General features: G+C 53.4%; 1 protein-coding gene and 1 non-coding gene across 2 annotated transcripts in view; both read right to left on the bottom strand.

Annotated features, from left to right (window-relative positions):
• The window catches only part of SDK2 (sidekick cell adhesion molecule 2), a 316,185-nt gene that overhangs the window by 219,026 nt on the left and 85,044 nt on the right, over positions 1–12,115 (bottom strand). The window lies entirely within an intron of this gene.
• On the bottom strand, positions 9,551–9,714 carry LOC135271741 (U1 spliceosomal RNA). Its single transcript, XR_010339876.1, has one exon. It is a non-coding gene; the product is annotated as a U1 spliceosomal RNA (small nuclear RNA).

Raw genomic sequence — 12,115 nt, 5'->3', positions numbered from 1 at the left:
AGGCTCTGCATGGTGGGAGCTTAGGAGCCTGTACACTTAAGCCTGCTGCTGTCCTAAGGAGGGCAGCTGCAAGGTGGCTTCCCTGGAGCCCAGCCCAGCCTCCTTCTGGCCCCAGTTACTCTCTCAGACACCCCAAGAGGTGTCATCCACGCCAGCCGCTGAAGCCGTCAGCTCTCTCCTTCTCAGCACCACTCAGAGTCTCAGTGACAATCCGGCTGCCTCCTGAAGAGACATGTCAAGGACTCCTGTCCAAATGAGGCCATCAGCCTTCCCATTGTTGGCCAAGGCTGGCACCAGCAGCCCCCACCCTGGCCCTGTTGCTGGCTGATAAAGGAACAATTTCCCTGCGGAAGGAAAAACCCAGCAAGCAGCAATTTTCATTTGTGAGAAAGCTCTTAGGCAGAGAGAAGCTGGAGTGAGGAGCAGGGAGGGGTAGGAGGAGAGAGGAGTGGGAAGAAAGGAGGCAACTGCCTCCTCCTGGAAGCCCTCCTTGATTGTGGAGTAGCTGGCCAGCCACCTGGGCTGCTCACTGTTGAAGAAAGCTTCCCACCACTTCCTCATGACTCAAAGCTCTGCGGGTACTCTTTGCCCATTAGCTTGCACTTGATTAATTTTCAGTTAAGTGATTTGATCCCTCATCCATTCACCCAAAAACCATCCCTGGAGTGCCTGGCATGTGCTGGGCATTGCAAACAAGGATTCAGCCCTTGCCCTCAAGTTGCTCGCAGACCAAGAGAAGAGGAAGACTTGGTAAGGTGTCATGCTATGGGGGAAAGAGGTGGGGCTGGATGGGTCAGGGAAGGCTTCCTGGAAGAGGGGGTGCCTAAGTCAAGCCCTGAAGGAGGGATGGGAGTCAGCCAAGCAGAGATGGGGGCAAGTTCTAGAGGGAGTGAACACACAAGCAGCAACCTGGTCAGAGAGAAAGTGGCAGGTCCCATGAGCCAGAGTGTGTGTGAGAAGGGACTGTGGGCAGAGACAAGGCCCAAAAGGTGAGCGAGGTGATATGACGAGAAGCACTGAAGGGTTTCAGCAGCCACAGATCAGATTTCTGAATCAGAAAGATCACTCTGGCTGCAACGTAGTGGGGACAGCCAAATAGGACCTGGTCATAACCAGGGGGAGGGGTGGTGGTGACCAGAATCTGGAATGAGACCGTGGGTGAGGGCCGTCGGGGGTGCAGAGAGGCAGATGCATGCAAGACACTAATGCACCCCTCCCGCTGCCCTGCACCGTGTCCCGGGGGACCAAGCCCTGGGTTTCTCCCTCTGGCTGCACCAGCCAGGCCTGCTCCCTACCTGCCCCTTTCCTACGTGGCTTGCCCTGTGCTCTTTCCTGGTCTAGTGCTCCTGTTTCTGGATCAGGGTGAGCCGGCCTGGCTTGGAAATGTGCTTGATGCAGTTTGGAGCCTGCTGCAGCAGGCGGCCAGGGGTCAGGGAGGTGGCAGACTGCAGGGGCAGGAGCCGCTGGTTCTCCCTGGCCTCCCAGCCACTCTGCTCCAGGGTGAATGGCTCTGAAATATATGCTGCTTGATGCTACATCCCCAGGAAGGGATCCCTAACCTGCCAGCCCTTTGCCCTGCTGGGAAAATAGCTCAATTATTGCCAAATGAGAAGCTGTCCTGGTGTGGATGAATTAGCACCAAAGGATAATTAGAATGGGCTGGACGTGAGCAGCCACTTGTTTGGAAAGGTGGAGGGCCACAGAGCAGAGACCCTGGGTGGTGGGGGAGTCAGGGTGGCGGTGGAAGGGCAGGAGGAACCCAAGGAAGCTACAGAGCTTACGACCCTCTCCCATTCCTCCATCCCTCCCCGGCAGCTTCCTGTCACACGTCTCTTCCTGGGAAGTTAAGCAGGTTGGTGCAGAGTCAGAGTCTAAAAGAGAGAGCAGAAACTCCTTGCTATAATCGCACAGAAGGAGTTTGCTACAGGGAACTGGCTGCAGGTGACAGCTGAGAAGCCCAGCAGGGGACAGGGAGGTAACCCTGAGATCGATGACACAAGCGGCCTCTACCATCCCTGGGCTGGAGGGGTCCAGGGAGGAAGTGAGGTTGTTGGAGCCGAGGGCGAGTCACCCGTCCACAGGGAGCTGCTTCAGGGAAGCCAGTGGAGGCGGGAAGGGAAGGGGAGAGACCTCAGCTTCTCCTTTTCTCCTACCTCCTGTCTGCAGCCAGTGCCTCCCACCGGTCAAACCTAACCTGAAGCCAGCTGACCCGGGAGCCTGGGAAGCCTGGAATCCAGCCACCTGTGGTACAGGACAGAGCAGGGGCAGGGCAAGGAAAGGAACTGAGAGGTCACAGCCCAGGAAGGACACAGTAGGGGGAGGTGACAGCCTGAAACCACAAAGCATGCAAGCCGGGGACTTGGTGCACACCCTGCCTCCCCTCCCACACTGCTGGGCGATGGTGGCGGCTCACCATCAGCTCCTGGTGCCTTGGTGATAGACGCCCGAATGCTCCTACCCCAGCCCGATTCAAGCTCCCCATGGCAGGTTGCATGGCCAGAGACCCTGCCCACCAGAAGCTTAATCTCCCAGACAAAGAACAGAAACACAGCCTGGGCCAGAGACATATAACACATCGTGGGGCGTCACGGACGGTCTAAGTCAGCCCACGAGCCTCGCAGCTCCTGCCAGGAATGGGGAGGGAGTGGGGCGGCCGAGGCCTTTGGTTCCTCCTCCATCTCTGGTGTCGGGGGTGACTTGGAAAGGAGGCCCCAAGTTTCTGTAGGCCATTCTCTCACCTTTTCTCTACCTAACCCCTCCTGGACCAAGTAGGCTCTAACACAGCCATTTCTCTCCTTCCTCCCTTCCTTCCTTGACATGAATTAAAAGCCTCCAACACACCGTTTGCCATGGAAGCTGCGGATGCCATAGTGAGCAAGACAGGCGTGGTCCCTGCCCTCAGGGGGCTTACACACTCAGAGCTTCTGCAACCTTCCTTAGTTGTCCCCCTAAGGGCAGGGGGACTTTCAGACCACTCCACCCTGCTGCCTTCCAAACTCGGCTTCTAAGAGGAAGCTGAGACCTGGGCCCCCTGGAGACAAAACTCCAGGCTTCCCTTCCTCTCCAACCCCATTTGAGTAAAGAGGGGGTCAGAGAGGGGAGGGCGCTAGATTCAGAGGGCTGTGATTGGCTACCACCAGAGTGATAGATGGGTGAAGAGACCAACCAAGGCTGTTGGACAGCCAGGGCAGCAAGGCCCAGAGTCAGGCAGATGCTGCTGCAGTCGGCACTGCCCCCCACCCCTCGGCCAGCCTGTCCCCACTGTCTGGGGCCCAGCTCTAAATCTCTTTGACATAAAATATTGTCGGAGAGCTGCAGCACAGAGAGATTAAAAAACAATAAAGAGAAAGCGAAACTCTCGTCTATAATTACTAGCCTGTAGCCGGCAGCAGCAGAAACGCACTAAAATTTTAATAGGAACCACTGCATTTAATTTAACGACACATTTTTTCAATTACCAGAATAATTGTTTTATTCATAAAATGAGTTTCAATAAAGAGGGTAATTTTCCTTTGTTTTTATTATTCATTTGTGCAACATATTTGAGCTAGAACTCCCTCATGTCAAGGCAGCTTGGCGAGGACTCATGACATCTGTGTCATGTGTTGAATCTGCAGTGGGGCAGGGGATCCTCCCGAGAAGCGGGTGGGCGTCCACATGATGGCCTAGTGGTCAGTGGTCGAAGCGCAGGTCTGAGTGTACCCAGCCAGAGCCCGGAACCTCCGCCCCCCAGGGAGACTCACCAAGTGCCCCGCAGTTCACTTCCCAGGCTCATCCAAGCTCTCTCGCGTGCATCCTCCACACACACTTGCTGAGCTCCCCATGCCACAGGGGATTAGATGTGCCTCCTCTCTGCACTGATGGAGGGAACTGGGAGCTCAGCTCTTCAAAAAAAAAAAAAAAAAAAAAAAAAAAAAAAGAATCCTGCTAAACTAAAACACGAAGCCCAGGATGACTTGGAGGACTAAAGAAAAGCAGGCAGAGACTATATGCAAAGGAGACAGCCTGTTGCTACAGAATTGGAAGCAGACTGCATTTAGGATGCGGGGCTTTTCTCTCTGCCTTCCCCACATAGAATGAGATCATTATAATGGCCAACGTGTATCAAGTACCCATCATGTGCCACTCAGATGAGCTTCTTGGCACTGGAGAAGTACACAGTAGCATCGCACCCACTTGAGATATGAGAAACTGAGGCATAAACGGGTTAAGTAACTTGGCAGGACACAGGGGAACAGGATTTGAGCCCAGCCAGGCTGACTGCAGAGCCTGAGGACGGTGCTGCTCCCCTGCCAATGGTCCCTGCTGTAGGCTGCTTCCCAGATGGAGCTCCCTTAGCGACTTCATCTTTGAACGAACTCATTTGCACTTCTCGCTCTGGCTTCGTTTACACTGCACTCTAAGCCCTCTCCTTGGCAAGCTCTCAACTCGAGAGCCCTCGCCCTGAGCCTCTGGCTGGCACTCAGAGATAGACGGACTGTTTGCAGAGGAGCTGTAGAGAAGAGGCTCGGGCCTGTTTGGGTTCTGGGTTCCTCGAGCTTCCTAATCCCAACACTCTGGGATTGGCTGCAGCTCCCAGGCAGGGCTGCAGTGTCATGCTGCCTCTCTGGATGGATGAGTGCAAAGGTAGAGGCTTATGTGGGGGCTGAGAGTGAAGGGCCAGAGGGAGCTCTTGGCTCCACTCTGGGCAAGGAGGTGGACTTCAGCATGGAAACACCTTCTGGGGTGTGTGTGTTTGTTCTGGACGCCATTAGAGCCAAGAGGCAGAGATGAGGCAGGTCAGGTCACAGGGGGCCAGTGGTGGGAGCCTGAGGCTGCCTCCAGTAGGGAAATTGATAGTGACAGACCATTCTCACTGTCAAGGGCTTTATTCACGCATGTTGCCTATTGAATACGAGGGTCCCCATAGTGACCCTGGAAGGTGGATGTTCTTATTCCCTTGGTAAAGATGAGGAAACTGAGGCCTCAAGAGATCAAACCAGTCCTACCCAAAGTCACTGAGCCAGTGAGCAGCCCAGTGGCGAGTCACCCCCAAGCCCTGACAGCTGCACCTATCCCTATGATGGCGTTTCGCGTTTCCTGCAGGGAGCTGCCTTCTGAGAAGCCAGGATGGCATAAGGAAAGACAGGAGAAGACAGGGAGGTCTGAGGCCCCTGAGCCACTACCTGGTCACAGCCCCCATCCCACCTGCAACCTCCTTCCTTGGGGTGACCCCTCCTGCAAGTGAACTGCACCACCCCCAAGCCCCCACCCTTGTTTGTTACAGCACAGTCTTCACCTGGGGATGCCAGTCACCCCCTTCCTGAGGAGGTGCAGGCAGAGGGGGCATGGCCCGCTCCAGCCTGAGCCTCGGTTTTCCCTCAGCCTTTTTGGGTTGTTGCCAATGCTGGGAGGATAAGATGGGATGTGGGAGTGGTGGTTTCCCTCCTCCCTCCCCAGGCATAAACCTGGCTGGCAGACGACCTCCTCTCAAGGGGAGATATCTGGTGGCCCCAACGCATCCCCCAGAAGCTCTGGCTTCTTCCCACTGGGGAGATGGCAGGAGCACGGAGGGAGGGCTACTAGGGGAGCTGAGGCACTGAGGCTCACAGGGAGAGGGGCATTATGTCCTCCAGCTGGAGCTGGAACCACCTATTCCTAACCCTGGAGCAGACTCCTTGTCCTCATCAACCCACAGTCTCTGTCCCCTTTCAAGTGTTCCGCTTCTTCCAGGGGGGCCCCTGATGAGGGTGGGGGCGTGTCACCCTCCCCTTTGGAAGCCCAGTGCTTTGTACAATGCTAGGCACATCAATCCTCTACAGAAAGGCACCCAGATGAAGCAGAACCATTTCCACACTGTTATGGGCCAAGCTGCATCCCCCCCAAATTCATCTGTGGAAGTCCTAAGCCACGGGACCTCAGCATGCAACTGGATTTGGAGACAGGACCTTGACAGAGGTAACTTAGGTTAAATGCAGCATTGGGGTGGGCTCTAACCCAATGTGGCTGATGTCCTTGTAAGCAGAGGAGGGAAGGGCACGGCTCATATGGAGGAAGGCACAGCGGGGAGACAGCCATCTACATGCCAAGGTCAGAGCCTTCCCTCATCCCCTCAGAAGAAAACAACCCCAATAACAACTTGATCTTAGACTTTTGGTCTCCAGAATTGTGAGAAAATGAATTTCTATCCTTTCAGCCAGCCAGTCTGGTATTTGTCACAGCAACTGTAGGAAACTAACACATACTTCTATGCAAATCTCTTTCCTTCCCTGGAATGCATCCTCCTCCCTGTCTGCAAGTGTGAGCCCTGTACATCAAGTCCTGGCTCAAAGTCCACCTTCTCCAGGAAGCCGGCTGTGATTAAACACACTTTGGCCTTTAACTCTGAGGAGCTCTTGGGCATCCTGTTTGTAGAGTATTGATTTATACTTATTTGTGGGTTGTTGTGTACGTGTTACAAAGTCAGTTGAGTATGGGTTTTATTACAGGATCAAAACTCTGAGTTTCCTCCTGCCAAGACCTGAGTCTCTTTCATCTTCAGGAGCCCTCGAGGTGCTCTGAGCTCAGGCAGGGCCTTCGTGTGCAGACTGGCTGGGGACCAGGCTGGGAGGAAGGAGGACTGGGGAGCTTTGCTCCGGGTTGCCCCTCTGACAGCATCAAGCCTCATCTCCAGCCTTGGTGAATTCAAGAGCTTGCATAGTCTAGCTGCATATGCAGCCCTGAGCTGGGCTACAGGCACTCGGTCTTGCCCTGGGAGGCTATGAATTGAGCAGAGGAGATGGTGGTGACCAGAGAGAGCAGGAGTAACAGGAACGCTGTCTATACAGATGGGCTAGCGAGGGCCTCACGGAGGGTTTGAGTCTGGAACTGGCCTTGAAGCCTGGCAGGGCTTGGACTGATTGAGGGGAGGGGGAGCTTATCCCCAGTGAGAGAACAGCTCATGCAAAGGCGTGGCGTGTGAACCAGAGTCCGCCTGGCCTGGAGGAGGTGCCATTTGGAGCGGTGCACTGGACCTTGGGTTCCACGTGGCTCATCCTCTTCTCTGTGTACTGAGGACGCTGAGGCCCAGGAGAGGAAGGGGCTGGCCCAAGGTTGCTCATTGTGGTCAGGCCTCTCTGCCCCTGGGCCTCAGAGGGGACTTGGAGGTTACTATTCCAGTCCTTGAAACCAGGCAAGAATGGTAGATTAGCCAGAATCCCCCATCATCTCCCTCTCTGCCTCAGCGTCCTGGAGCTCAACTGGGAGGATGAGGAAGGGTCCAGGTGGGGGCAGAGGAGGTGCAGGGCTGCCAGGCACCAAGATCACATAAGCAGCAGATGTCAGCGGATTAGCAGCTCTGCGTCCCATAGCTGCCAGAGCCACTTAATATTCTGCAGACGGGATCACTTCTCTTTCATAAAAAGCAAACATGGGATTGAAATGCTGCAGAGTCCAAACACCTGGGGAGGTTTGGAGGCTTGAAGCCTGGCACCTTGGAAAAGGGGTTGTGGGAAAGGCACAAAGGGTCAGGAGGGACCAGGAGTCAGCCCTCCTTGCTGGTCAGAGGCAGAGGTGGTGGACGTACAGAGGGGCCTGAGCTTCTGGGGTTTCTGGGGAAAGGCAGGGGCTTTGGGAGACACAGGGGCACTGTCCACGGGGCTGGGGCTTGGGGTGGACAGTTGCCAAAGTGATGACAGTCAGTGGAAGTCACTGCCAAGAAATGACCCTTGCAGGGACCATTCCTCTCCCTCCTAATGACCTCAGACATTGGGGACGGAGGTGCAGCCACTGAGGCAGATCACCAAGATGGGAAGCGGCAGGTTCTTTCCAAACAAACAGATCAACAGAGCAAAACAGCAAACAGCTTTAGTTAAACACAGATAATTCCGAAGAAGCCAGCGGCAAGCTTTTACCTTAGGAGTTTTTTTTTTTTTTTTTTTTTTTTTTTTTAATAAAGGAAGACGACTTTCTTTGATTAGATAGAGCTCACGTTATCCAGATGGGAAAGAAATACAATGGCTCTCTCTTGGCTTCCTCTGAAAAGCCAGGTGTGTCTGCGCAGCCCGTACGGGTGACGCCCATTGGACATGAGGCTGTGTACGGTCAGATGTTTATGTTCCATGTGTCGTTTTTGGTAGAAGCATTCACATTTGACCTACACATGATTATTCTTTGAAGCACACATTTTAGGAAGAACATTTGCTGAATTCTAATGCGGCTGTTGCTATTGCTGTTACTGTATGGTGTTTTTTATTCCCCTTTGGGAACCTGTCTGCAGTTTTGAAAGGACTTCAGTCGGGGTTAATAACTCAGCTTGCCTGGGTGGAAGTCTAGCCCGGCAGCTGTCAGCACCAATTCTGGAGCCAACCTGGGTTCACATCTGAGCTCTGCCCTCTGTTGCCTTTGAGGGGATTTTCTAAGTCTCAGTTTTCTCATCTGTAAAATGGGGGTGATGATGATCACAGACACTATCTCATAGGGCCTTTGTGAGGATTGTATGAGTTAAAACACACAAGGAAATTACCACCAGACTGACAGTATGGGGCTATGGTTATTGAGACTGGAAACCTCAGCCCCTTTCATTCTAAGCTAGGCAAAGGCCACACAGCAGCTAGAAGGTACAGACGCTGGGGTTGGCCTGACATGGGGTTGAATTCTCCAGAATATTCTGGCTGCATGAAACTGAGCAAGTCATTGATTTCTCAGGGTGTTGGCCTCCTCAGGAATAATGAGGACACATTCCTCATAAGAAGTAACTTTCAACTGAAGCTCCTGGAAGGACACAATTCATGGTGCACTCTCAACAAATGGGGGCTGGTCCTGGTGAACGAGCCTGACCTTGCCAAGGCTTAGCTCAAAGGCTTTGCAGGAGCTGCTGCACCTTGAGGATTTTTGTTTTGTTTTGTTTTGAGACAGAGTCTTACTCGGTCACCCAGGCTGAAGTGCAGTGGTACCTCAGCTCAACCTGTGCCTCCTGGGTTCACGTAATTCTCCTGCCTCAGCCTCCCAAGTAGCTGGGATTACAGGTGTGCACCACCACGCCAGGCTAATTTTTATATTTTTATTAGAGACAGAGTTTTACCATGGCTAGACTGGTCTTGAACTTCTGCCCTCAAGTGGTTCACCTACCTCAGCCTCCCAAAGTGCTGGGATTGCAGGCATAAGCCACTGAACCCAGCCAGATAAAATATTTCCTTCCTTCCTTCCTTCTTCCTTCCTTCCTTCCTACCTTCCCTTCCTCCCTCCCTCCCTTCCTTCCCAGCTTCCCTCCCTCCCTCTCCTCCTCCTCTGCTGCCTCCTCCTCCTTTCTCTCTTTCTCTTTCTCTCTTTCTTTCTCTGCCTCCTCAAATCCCTCCTTTCTTTCCTTCCTTGTTTTTGGCTTGGAGGTCCTCTTTCAATAGAGGGTAGAGAGAGCCCAAAGTGTCAAGGCCCTGCCATTCTCATTTCCTTTCTCATTCACGGGAGTTCCTTGAACCCTATGAGTACAAATTTCCTGCCCTCAGTAAGGTCTGCCTGCAGCCTCTACCAGGCAGTGATTCGATAGGTACCTCTATTTTTTTTTCTTTTTCTTGCTTTTTTTTTAATGAAAAACCAGGGGAAAGCGCGAACATAGTCCCCCACTACCACAAATTATGCAGTCGAGTTTCCCACATTTGGGGAAATCGCAGGGGTCAGCACATCCGGAGTGCAATGGATAAGCCTCGCTCTGGGAAAACCACCTTGGTGATCATGGTATCTCCTCTGCCAGGTAAGTATCAATAGGTACCTCTAGACTCAGCAGTAGAAATGGCAGCCAGTGGCATCGAGCTGGCTCCACTCATCCTCTCTCAGCGTCTCCCCAGGGCTCCCTGGACAACCAAGCCCAGCTCCCTCATTCCAGAACCCTCCTCTCCCTGTTGTGGTATCCCCCTTTGCCCTGCCTATCCCCAACACCACGGGCTGGGAGCCTGGGGGGCACTTAGCAGCACGAGCTGCACGCCCGGGGGTGAAGTGCCTTCTGTGAAGGGACTGATAGGGAGTAAAGACTCTGAGCCCACAGCTTCACTTGGCACATGTCAGAGGAGCTGGCCAATCTGAAAAGATGTGGCTGTGACTAGCCCTGCATAGGGTTCTGCCAGATGTCCTGTGGAACCTTCCAGAATTCCTCCATTAATGACAATGACCCTGCCCAGGCAGAGATGGAAAGAGACTTGGATGCCTTCTTCTGAAATTAACTTCCTTGTTAGGAAGGGAGGGAGGGAGGGAGAAAGGAAGGGAGGGAGGAACAGAATAACGTTCAGACACTTTTTCATGGCCCTTTAAAATGTCCAATCACTTATGCATTGACTGTATCTCCTCTTATCATCCAGCCTGTGAAGTTCACAGCTCGGGAATTGCCACCCCATTAGACAGATGAAGAAACCAAGGCCCAGTGAGACGGAATGCCTTTCCCACCTCACCCTTCAAGTCAGTGGCCAAGTTAACAGGACCTTGGGGGCCCTGCACTGAGCCATGGGTCCCTTCTACAAGATCCCTGAGGATGGGCTCTCGACTGGGGTCTCAACCCACCCCCCCAGATAGGAGCTCTTTGCCTGGCTTCCAGAATTGTGAGCCACCAGTCCTACAGAATGAGAGCCACTCATATGCACTGCAGTGGCAGGCCTGGAGAGCAATGCCTGCCTCCCTGGCTCTGTCTGAAGCCTGGCTCCCAGGACGTGGCCTTGTTTCAAAGACTAACAAATTAGCCACCAAACAAAGTGAGATGTGAAAATACCCATGGGAAGGCAAGAATGAACCTTCTCCTCCCCCTTTCTCCCTTCTCCATGGGGAGAAAGAAAACCCTAAATGCTGCTTTCAACTGCATTCTCCTGCCTGCACCAGCGCCCTGAAAGTAACACCCAGACCCCGAGAGCATTTGTTCCAGCCAGCGGGGCAGAGTGACCCAAGGAGACAGGCAACCTGCCTGCCGCGCTCACATCCTTCCTGCCTGCCTCTGGGAAAACTAGCCTCTCTGAGCCTTGGGTTTCCTCGCTGGTCATGTAGAGATGATGGTGACACATGCGCCATGGAGTGGCAATGAGGATTAAATAGGATAATGTACGCAGGACAGTTGGCACGAAGCAAGGAGTTGATAAATGGAAGAGATGATATAATAATTACATCGTAATGTGTATTATAATTCTTCTTGCGGGCTCTTGAGAATGAGAACTTTCTGCCAACGTGGAGAATGAGAGGGGCAAATGAGAAGAACACCAGGATAAGAGCAGTAAACCTTGAGGAGGACGATGTGGGGGCAGGCTCCGTCCATCCGCCACTCCCCGCTCTGCTCCCTGCCCCCCGCTGCCTCCATACTGCACATGTCACCATAATATTATGGCTGCTCTCCAGCCTCCAAAGGGCCCCCCATGGCCAGGTCTGCAGCCTCAACAGGATGGGACAGGTAAGGTCGGCCTCTCCCCCTTTCATTTTTTCCCTATCTCCCTGCCCTGCCAGATACAAGTGCCCCTAACGCCTGTGCTCCAGAATCATAATGCCACAAAAACCTTGGCAAGATAGGGCAAGAGAAAGAGAGGGGCTGAGGCAACTCAATGCCTTTAGTCCCTGGCCTGATCCCCAAGGGCTGGCCACCAGCTGGTTGTCATGGCGTTTCTTCTGCATCTTTAGGCCTGCTGGGCTCAGCAACAGTCACCCCCGGGAGGGATGGCAAGATGGGCTGGGGGTTCCTCCAGGCATCGTACCACAGGAAGAGGGTCTTTGCCCCAAGGGTCCTGCCTTGGCCCTGCTGAGACAGGCAGTGGACTATGGAGGACCCACGCACAGCCAGGTTCAAATCCAGCTGAGGGCAAACTGCCTAAGCTCTTATAGCCTCAGGTTCCTCACCAAAAGGATGCAGTCACTCCTAATGCCACCACCAAAAACCACAAGAATAAATGACAGACAAGTTGTTGTTAGAAAGACTGAATAACCAGAAACATTCATGGGAATGACAGCTGGGCTTTAGGGCTGGAGGCTCCTCTGCACCTGGCTGTGCCTCGCGTTAACCCTCTATTATTATTTTATTTTATTTTATTTTTTTGAGATGGAGCCTCACTCTATCACCCAGGCTGGAGTGCAGTAGTGCGATCTCAGCTCACTGCAACCTCCACCTCCCATGTTCAAGCAATTCTCCTATCTCAGC

Source organism: Aotus nancymaae, unplaced genomic scaffold, assembly GCF_030222135.1.
Source record: "Aotus nancymaae isolate 86718 unplaced genomic scaffold, 86718_ANA_hifiasm-v0.15.2.pri h1tg000089l, whole genome shotgun sequence".
Taxonomy (NCBI): Eukaryota; Metazoa; Chordata; class Mammalia; order Primates; family Aotidae; genus Aotus; species Aotus nancymaae.
The sequence above is the reverse complement of the archived record's forward strand: the minus strand, read 5'-3'. Positions and strand labels throughout refer to the sequence as shown.